This window comes from Benincasa hispida, chromosome 11 (genome assembly GCF_009727055.1).
Source record: "Benincasa hispida cultivar B227 chromosome 11, ASM972705v1, whole genome shotgun sequence".
Lineage (NCBI taxonomy): Eukaryota > Viridiplantae > Streptophyta > Magnoliopsida > Cucurbitales > Cucurbitaceae > Benincasa > Benincasa hispida.
Window position 1 is genome coordinate 1548 of NC_052359.1, and position 10711 is coordinate 12258.

A 10711-nucleotide genomic window follows, 5' to 3' on the forward strand; every position below is an offset into this window, starting at 1 on the left:
TAGCCACAAAACACCTTTGTCCGTCGTCTCTCTATTGTGTCTCCGCCAGCCCAGTCGCTCGTCTCCGGCAACTTAGTTTTGTGTTTTGTTTTTTAAATAAAGCTTTTAACACATCATACAACAAAATTTTAAAATATATAAAGTTTATATTAATTTATATTTCTTAAAAAACGAGTTTAAAATGTAAAATTATAATAATTATTACATTTATTTAAAGAGAAAATGGCTTGGAAAAAACACATAAAATAGTTATGAAAATAGTTCAATTACTTCTTTGAAAATAATAATACTTTAAACCGACTGGTCGAACGTTAATTTGCGACAATTTCTTCTCAAGATTTTTTGTTTTTTTTTTTTTTTGTTGGAAAACCGACTATGGTTGGTCGGGGTCGGTTTTTTTCTTTTGTTTTATTTTCTTAAAAAAAAAAATAACTTCCACTAAGTGATGATAACCCTACCTTGTACAACTCATTTTCTAAGTTTTAAAGAAAAATAAATTACAAAATAGACAACAACCACAATAAATAAATAAACATAGATATATCTATTATAATAGACCTTAATGAATTTTAATTTATGTAATTAATTTCCCCATTTAATTAAAATTGTTGTATGCAAAGGGCAAAGATCTATGTTTTGGACTTCTAAAGATATTTGTCTATATAATTAGAAAAACATATTTATCATCCATCTATTTTTGACCTTTAGGATAGAAATTTTAAATTAAGAGGTTATTAATCTATCATCATATGTCCATTGTGACAAAATTGAAGAGGTTTGACACTATAATTATTTATTTATTGCATGATTTGGCGAGGTTAATTACTGGTTAATAATTTTATTAATTTTTATGACGTACGTAAGGAAACACACATATATGTACAAATAGAGATTTTATGCGATCAAGACTATATTAGAAAAGATTTTCCTTTTGTGATTTTGGAAATTGAAATTATCTCATTTAAATATAGCGGGATTTTCAAAAACAGAGAAAAATAAGGAAAACTATTTACATAAAAGAGCAAAATTTAAACTTTTTTATAGAGATTGATAGTGATTGATAGAAGTATATTAGTGTCTATCAGTGATAAAAACTAATAGAAATTTATCATTGATATACACTATAGAAGCTATTAGTATTTTTTTTCCTTTTATTATTTCTATAAATAGTTTGACATTTTTTCAATCTGTGAAAATTCCTCCTTTATATATATAAATATATTATGTTTGTTTGATGTGTAATTAAGATGATATGCAGTATGAAATGATATGATAATATGATATGAATTTAGAAATTTTTACCTAATTTTTTTCCTTTCTTGGTTGACATATACATCTGTTTGATATTCCATTTTATTTTTAATTTTCTAATTTATGTTTCTTCCTATTATTTCTCAATTTACGTACTATAATTTTCGTCTTTAAATTCTAAAAACAAAAACAAGCTTTTAAAATTACTTTTTTTTTTAATTAGATGTTAAAATTTGGATTTTCTTTTTTTTTAAAAAAAAACAATGGTGAAAAAGAAGATAACAAAATAATAAAACCTATAGATGGAAATACTATTTTACAAGTTTAATTTTTAAAAACTAAAAAGTAAAATATTTACAGGGATTAAATTTATCTGGTTTCATTTTTTCTCTAATATTTTCTCAAAACCCACCGATTTTTTTATTTTTATTTTATTTTTATGTGGGCAGGAAGTTTTAAAATAATTAGCTCCATCTTCCAATTTGAGTATAGATCAACTTGGCTTAGGTGGCACATATCCTCGACTATGAGGTCAAAGATTTAAATCTATTAGCCCATATGTTGTTGAATTTTAAAGGAAAAAAAAAAAAAAAAAAGATCAACACGAGCATAATTTAGTAGATAAAACAACAAATGTTATTCTAAAAATTGATGGTTCAATCATCCGTTTTATAGTTGTTGAACTAAAACAAAATTAAATGAGTTGTTCTTAAAAATAGTTTTTAAGAGTGTTTTTGTTTCTCATTCTCAAGAAAATCCCATATGGGTGTTGTTTGGTATTGATTTTTCATAAGCCAAAAGAAAGAAAAAAGAAAAGGTCACATATAACTAAAAAATAGTACAATAATTAAACAAAAGAAAAAAAAAAAGTGATGCACAGAATTTCAATAAAGGGAAGCCGTGTTAAAGCTAACTCATTTTACTCAATGTCTACGTTGAAATTGAACAAGTATGCCCTAATTTTTTACACCCACGAGAGATTGTCTTCTCATATATGATTTCTTTTTTCTTTTTCTTTTTCTTTTTTTTTTCCTTTTTTCTTCTTTTTTCATAAATAGACCAATAAAAACTTTTTTATTTGCACCAAATTCCATGTTCAAAAAAGCTATATAAGCAATACTTTTCTTTTTGTTCGTGTGTATCTTTATTCTCTCTCTCAAACCTAAATGGTTGACATTATTCATCTCTTTCAAAAATTAAATGATTAAGAATTGAATAAAAATTTCTCCTTATAACCAACTTATTTCTATTATTATTAAAAGTTGGTGTACGAAAACGACTCATCAATACATCAATTACGAAAATTTTAATTGATGTTAATTACTACTCGTTATGGATTATAAATCATTACGGCTTGACCTAATGGTAAATAGGGTGCTTGCCTTGACCTAGTGGTAAATAGAAAACAAAGATTTTCTACCACTACTCGGCAACTACCATATCCCTCAATTGGATGGTTTTTCTCTAAGCCCTTTTGCTACCCTTTGACTATTTTGTTTGCACTTGTTTGATATTTTTTCATTTGTTTGTTTATTATGTTGTTTGGTAAGTAAATAACTCTTTGCTCTCTCTCTATGCTCCTTATTGGGTAGATGATATGATGAGAATGCTAAGTTCATGCCAACCTAGTTGTGATATTCTGGTGTGCCTACTGACATTGTTATCCCAATAGTTTTTTTTAAAAGTGGTAAATAAGAGGTATGACCTTAATAAAGGACTAAGAGGGTCATGGATTCAATTCATGATGGTCACCTACCTAAGACTTAGTATCTTATAGGCTTCCTTGACACCCAAATGTTGTAGGATTGCACTTAAGTCGCCCGAACACCATGGATATTGAAAAAACACTCATTATGGCTTATTCAATCTCTTTTTTTAAAAAAAGAAAGAAAGAAAAGGATTGTTTTTGTATATATTGAATTGGAGAGATTGTAATGAAAGGAAGGTAGGGGTGAAAAAAAATAAACAATATTAAAAGGTGGAGAGAAAAAAACTGACAACTACTTTGTTCCCACTTTGAGAGAAGCTTCCCTTTGTTGGTGAAATGGCATTCAAAACCACAATTGAGAACCATTCTTTTTGAAAAAGTCACAAAAGTAAAATGTGGCATTTTAAGCCTTTTATCCATTCCCATATTTAAAGTGCAATCACTAAAGTAATCATTTTGATAAAGACCCTCAAACTCTAGTTCTTCAACTAGAGTCCTTTGGCAAGAAACTTTGGTATCATTTGACCAAAAACAGACTTCCTTCCCCTCTATAACACTTATAAATTCGATCCATAAAAAAATTATATATATATTTTGGCCATCATTTTTGGTTTCTAATGTTAAGTTAGGTAATATTTAAATTTTTAATACATCTTAGTTTGGTAAATGATAATTAAATTGAGATCTCTCGATTTTGTTTAGGTTATCTACTTGTTCAGGAAGATATATATCAGAAAGAATGAAAATTGAGACTTTCTATAGTGGTATAAATACTACTCTAATTTATTATCGGTCATATTAATATTTTTTTTCCAAACAAATCAACCACATTCAAACATCAAATCTTGAAAAAAGTTTGAATTATAAAAATACCCTTAAACTTTGTCATGAGTTAAAAAAAAATTCAGTGGAATGAATGACAATCCAAATTTCTATTCTAGCTAGGTCATTTCTACATCATTCTAGGTCCCAATTTTTGTTTAAAATTCTAGATAATTTTTTTTTTACTCAAGTGATAGTTTTGAAATGTTTATAAAAGTACAAAGACAATATAACAATTCCCGAAAGAATTAAAAAGGGTATTTGAAAAAAAAAAACAGATGGAAAAGTTTTCATGGTTTTTTTTTTAATATTTAATTTAGCCTCGAAAAATTAGAAAAAAAATAATTTTGATGCTAATCTTATCAAATTAGACCATAAACTTAAATAAGTTGGTTAATTTCTTTTATTCACACTCACTAATTTTAACATAATAAGTGTAAAAATCTTCATAAACTCAATAGTTTCAATATAAATAAAGTCTTACATGAAAATAAAATCTTCATGCACAAATTAACCATAGAATATATTTTTTTCCCCTCAAATTTCACCAATTAAGAAACTCTTTAGAGTTCTTCTTCCCTAAAATTTTATCAATTTCATATGATATGCATGCTTTAAATCCATTGAACACGTAGGAAAAATATTAAGTTAGAGTCAAGATTTGAACCCCTACCTAAGTCTAATGTGCAATTTGATGAAATTGAAAGTTAAGGTTAAAATTGATATAACTTAAAAGTCTTTTTTTTAGGACAACAAATACAAAGACAGATGATCGAACTTCTAATATTAAGAGAATAAGTATATGTCAATTATCTGTTGAATTAAGTTCACTTTTAACATATAACTTGACACATTAAGTGGTCAAACTCAAAATTTTCATTTAAAAAAAAAAAAAAAAGATTATAAAGAAAAGATTTGGTCCTCTGTTTCTGAAAATGTAGTGCATGCATGAGAAAGGTAGATATCATTAAAAATTGTTTGTTAAATGCAAAGTGATTTCCATTACAATTACCAAAGTTTCTTCTTTCTCCTCCTCTCTCTTCCTTTTCTCTTTCTAGCCCCTTAGAAAGAAACAAAAATGATGATAATGGTCCTGGATTTTCATGTATTTACATGGAGCAATATTTAAAAGAAAAAATTAAAAAAAAAAAAAAAATACATTGTTGATTTGGAATCTCATCTCACAAAGAGATATAATAGCTAAGCCCTAGCTTAACTTGATGGGCAAAAAAAAACATGCTTTTTCCACCCTTTTCTTCTTTTGGTTTGCTTTCTGTCTTTCTTGTCTTCTTTGTCTTTTTCTTTTCTTTCCTCTCTCTATTCTTTTTTTTTTTTTTTTTTTTTTTGCTTTTCCTTTTCCTTTTCTTTTTTTCCCCCTTTGATGATGGGTTTTCTCTTCTCTTCTCAAAAAATTAAATGACCCAAAAAAGAGGAAATCAGAACAACAGTTTTCTCTAGCTCATCACATGAAATTGTAATTTTTTTTTTTCTTTTTTTCAATTTTGGATCTTAAATTGATATTCCTAATGTGAACTCCAAATTGGGTTTTTCTGGGCTTGTTCCTGCTGAAAGATTTGTCAATGAGCTTCCATCTGATGTTCTTTCATGGCTTGAGCATTTGGCTTTCCTAATGTTGAAATAATAATAATTAGCAATAAATGATTATATATATAATTATATATATATTATATATATATAATATATATATATATATATATAGTGTTTGTGTGTGTGGACTGTGCATTTGGGAATCAAAGGACATTTTGACTCAGGGAATAATTGAAGTACTATATTATCATTGAAAATATGAAAGGAGATTTTTACTATTTTTTTTTTTTTTTTAAGTTTTTGCTTTTGTACAAATATATACCAAAAGCTTGTAAAAATGTTCAAAATTGAAGTACATTTTTACAACTCCCCAAAATCCTCTCATTCTAATTGTGTAATGAAAATCTACTTTGAAATTGTTTGTTTTTTTAAAAAAAAAAAAAAAATTGTATACTTTTTGTTCATTAATAAACAAGATAAAAGATGGGTAGTGAAGAAGTTTTGATTTTTCATGAAAAAAATCTCTCTTTTAATGTTTTATAAGAAATGGGTAGGGTTTAATTTTGCAACAGAATTGTGAGTTTGTGACTAAATGTCATGAGAGTATAAAAGGCTTCCAAAAATAGGGTATCAAAGTGAAAGACAAAATTTCATTTTGGGAACCTAAAAAGTTTGATATATATATATATTTTAAAAAAAAGTACCTGATCAAGCTGAGAGGGTTGGTTTTCAGAGGAATCATTTGGTATGCCTTGGAACAAAGCTTCTCTGCTAAAAAAAATTAAATAAATAAATAAAAACAGATACAAGGAATAAGTTCATTCAGCATTGGAGTATATGAATCTATTTGAATTTTTTTTTTAAAAAAAAAAGGGTTCCAAAATGATGTCAAAAGGGGAGAAAAAAAAAGGCTTATCTATATAATTTTGAAAATATTCTGTTGAAAAATCTTTGAGAATTAATAAAGAGTTCAAAGAACCAAAAACCTTCCCATGTAATTTTTCCATTTTATAGTACTATGAAAAGATGCCAAATTGATCACTTAGAAACTACTAGGAAGTTTCAAAGGGAACATCTTTTTGGCACTAAAATTCCCAATCTTGTGTCCACCAAAGAGCTTTTTCTTTTTTTCATTTTTTCTTTTTTTTTAAAAAAAAAAAATTAATTTCTCGAGATAGAGTTTTAGGGTTTTCACCTCGAAGAATTACTCCACAAGGCATGAAAATCCTTATTAGAACGATGATAATCTTGTCCGCCAACGACCGTTTGTCGAAATCCATGGGTTATTGGATCACCAATTGGAGCATCAAACCTCATTCTCGACGACTTCTCGTTTTCGTACGTTATATCTTCATTTGTTGTATCTCCTGATGATCCATTTTGATCGTAAACATCATCTGAATTCCCTACATTTAAATCATATCCTAAACTCAAATTAATTCTAACGAAAAAAATTTAACTTATTAGGTAAAAGTACATAGCAACTTTTTAAAGTTCAAAGACTTATAATTTTTTTAAAGGATGAAAAAGGGTTAAATTTATTTTTTTAAAAATGTTATTAATGAAGATGGTTGAGTATAATGATTTTACCAGAAGAAGCTGCAGCAGCAGCTCTGTCAGTGGTCTTTACAGTTCTATACATCTGCAAAAAGAGATTAAGTGATTATATAAACAACCATTTTGTTTGGTTCTAAATTATGGAGAGATAGATAATGAAAAATAAATCAATATTCTCTTTGGTGAATTTAACAGGAAAATGTTTTTTTTCCTAATTTTTTTGTCTACTAATAAATATTGTGTTCTGAATAATGTATCATTGAGAAATGATAGTGTTTTTGTACTTTTTTGGGACTTCATATTCAACATTTTATTTCCTCTTTCCTCTCTCATTCTCTTGTGATTAGAGAGGAAAAAAAACCTTATTATGATTCCCTCTCTTCTCCTCGTGATCAAGAAAATCCCGTATTAGTAAAAAAAAGTTATTCAACGAGACCATTTTAAATAACCATTGAATATATTGTTTTTTTCAAAAGTCTACTTAATACAAGTTTGAGTTATTAAACTGTGTAAAACTATTCGGTAATATTATGACAGACTTGTGAATACTATCTTCATTCATTATCTATCATATGAGTGTCAAAAAATTGTAGTAAATAAAATGGTGAGAATAATAAATGCTACAAGAATACTAGAAATCCTTTTGAAAATAATGGATATTATAGAGTAGCAAAAAAAAAGTTGGGAGAATTTTTTTTTTTTTTTTTTCCTTTCATTTTACCCCTCTTGGCTATGCTCCTCCTCCCTCATTTCTCAAACCAAATATCTCTTTATTTATTTATTTATTTATTCATCCTTTTTTTTTAATCTCTCTTTTACTTTGGAGTAAGGTTCAATCTCCCAAGCAAAAAAGCTGTTTATTAGGTTTCAGAAGAGAGCAGAAAAAGCCCATAACAAATCTAATGTTACCCCCAAAAAAAAGGAAAAAAAAAAAGTAGCAAGTATTGCTGCAGAGCCCTTATCACTGCAAAAAATTTATTAAAATCCCTTGAAGTTTGAAACTCTCTATCCTTTTAATTAGGGATTTTTAATTTTTTTTTTTCAAGTACAATAATAATGCAAAACTTTCTTCATAATCTTACCAGCTTGCTACCTACCCCAGCTTACTTCTAATTATTTTAACAATATCAAGAAAAATTTGAATTTAGCCATATTGAGTTTTTCTTTTAATTAAAAAAAATGGTTTTTTTTTTTTTTTTGTTTTGCATAAATGAAGCTATTAATTTAAATTTACCTGCAAATGGGACTTGACATGAGCCAAGGTGAGATCTTTGACATCCATGAGCTCAAGAACTGATTTTGGTGTTGCTCCTTAATTATCAAATCCCACATGGAAAAACAAAAATAATGAAGAATTTTCAGATACAAAATCAAAAAAATAGTTGAATTTTTCATGTCTAATATGAGAGAGATTTTTTTTAAAAAAAAAAAAAACTTTTGGAAAATTCTTTTTTTCTCTCTTCTTTTGCCTGTTGGTAAAAGTTGGAAAGCAAGGAAATGAAATGAACAAGAAAAAGGGGAAAAGATTTGAGAGAGGGAAAAAAAACAATTTTTTTTTACATGTTTTCAGGATATTGTATAGTACAATAAACAAAGAAAAAGAAGAGCAGAAAAGGACAGAGAAAAAAAAAAGGTGAAATTGCAAAATAATTTTTTTAAAAAATCAGATTTTTTCTACCACTTCCATCCATCATTCTTCAAGAAATTTTAAAAAAGAAATCTGGGTCTTTAAATAAAAAAAAAAAAAAAAAAATCTAATGTCTTACAAATCTATATCATAGAGATGAACTTTTGAGAGAGATTGTGTGAAAAAAGGAGGAAAAAAAGAAAAGAAAAGAAAAGAAAAAAGGGTTTTTTTTCAATCTTATTTCCTACAAGCCCAAGCAAGAGAAATTTGAAGAAAAAAAATTTAGAGAGAGAGAGAGAGGGATATAAATTTTGCAAGCTTTTCAGTGAGAGATTAAAAAATGAAAAATAAAAATAAAAATAAAATAAGATCTGGGTTTTTTCAATCTCATCTCTTACAAGCCCAAAAAAGAGATTAAAAGAAAAAATCTTGGAGGAAAAGAAAATTGTAAACTTTATAGAAAGAGAGAAGAACAGAAAAAAAAATGTCTTTTTAAATCTGATTTTTTTTCCTTTTTTTTTTTTTTTTTTCATTCTCATCTCCTAAAGCCTAAGCAAGAAAGACTAAAAAAACAACAAAGAGAGAGAGATATGAGTGTAAGCTTTTGCTTACTTTCATGGCCACCCAAAAGCTCAAACAGCATGAACAAAACGAGCATGGAGGGTGGTGGTCCACCGCATTCTCGGCGCTCGTATGCTCCGTTTCGCCGGAAACCTTGCCAAAAATCTCGATCAGGGACCATTATAACCAAACTGACTACCACCGCACCGCTACCCCCGAATATCGGGTAAGGAGATGAAGACGAAGACGATGACGAGGAAGGAGGGTTTTGGTACACTGGAATTCCCCTAATAGGTCTCAAGAATCCAAGCCCTTGTGGGTGAAGATCATGGAGATGGCGGTGGAAGATCCCGGTGGTACCGCCATTGATGGTACCGGCTGTCGGGACCGGAAAATGGTGAGGGAGAAAATTGGAGGCATTAGAAAGAGATGGATCAAAATTAGAAGAATTAGAAGAAGAATTATGAGGAGAGGGCAATTTATTATTATTATTATTATTATTATTATTCAAAAGACTAAATCTAAAGGGTTTTGTGGAGAAATAGAGGAAATGGGTTGTGTTCTCCAATTAGAATTGGAAGAGGTTTTGAATTTGTTGATGAATTTGGAGGGCTAATTTGAAGAGACAAATCTGGTTGAGCTGGAAAAAGTTCCATTGTTTTTTCCTCTTCTTCTTGCTTCTTCTTCTTCTTGTTGATGAGATGATGATTAAATCTGATTTTTTTTTGGGGGAAATATTCTTTGATTTGGATTCTTGTAGCTAAGAACAAAGCTGATGGAAAAGATTGGAAGGGTTTATAATTTGTTGGGAGAAAAGAGAATATAAGTGGATTTTCTTTCCTTTTTTTTTTTTTTTGGGTGATTTTTGGAAGATGGGATTTTGAATTCAGACCTAATATTTGTGATGGGAGAGAAAGAAAGAAAGAAAAGAGATTTGTGGTATTGTGTTTTGAGATGGGGTTTGGATGAAATTTAAGAGAGTAGTTGAAGAGATTTGAGAGAGAGAGAGAAAGAGAGGACAAGGTATATGAAGTGAATGGTTGTTTCTTTTGTGTGAAGTATATGTGAGAAAATGACACTTGAGAGGACTGTGGAGAGATAGTGTGTTTTTTTTTTCTAAATAAAAAAAACATAAATATTAAAATATCATTTTAGTTCTATACTTTTAAATAGATAGTGTTTGTGGTTAGTTTAAAGTTAATGAGTTTTTATCAAATTTTATTAAAATAATAATGATACCTTTTATTTAGTAAATGACACAATATAAAAATATGTTTCCAAAAATTACTTGAAAAAATAATACACTAATTTAATTTTCCCAAGTTATAATTTACAATATGTTGGGCGGAAGAATTGAGCATCTAAGTTTGAGGTTAATAATACAAGTATTATGTTAGTTGATCAGCTATGCTCATTTTAGCAAGTTGACAATATACTATTAGTAAAGAGTGATTTAAAAATTTATTGAAGGTATAAAGACTAATGGTATGTTTGGAATACATTTTCAAGTGTTTAATTTAAAAAATAGGTCATTTTGGAAGAAATTAGAGTGTTCGACAACCACTCAAAATAGTTTTATAAGTGTATTTTCAATAATTTTTGTCAAAAATGTTTAGATAAAAATGAGTTTTCTGAAA

The 10711-nt window shown here is 27.9% G+C and overlaps 1 pseudogene; it reads right to left on the reverse strand.

Annotated features, from left to right (window-relative positions):
- Positions 1 to 4755: 4755 nt before the first annotated feature.
- LOC120092124 lies at positions 4756 to 10102 on the reverse strand (annotated as a pseudogene).
- Positions 10103 to 10711: the final 609 nt, after the last annotated feature.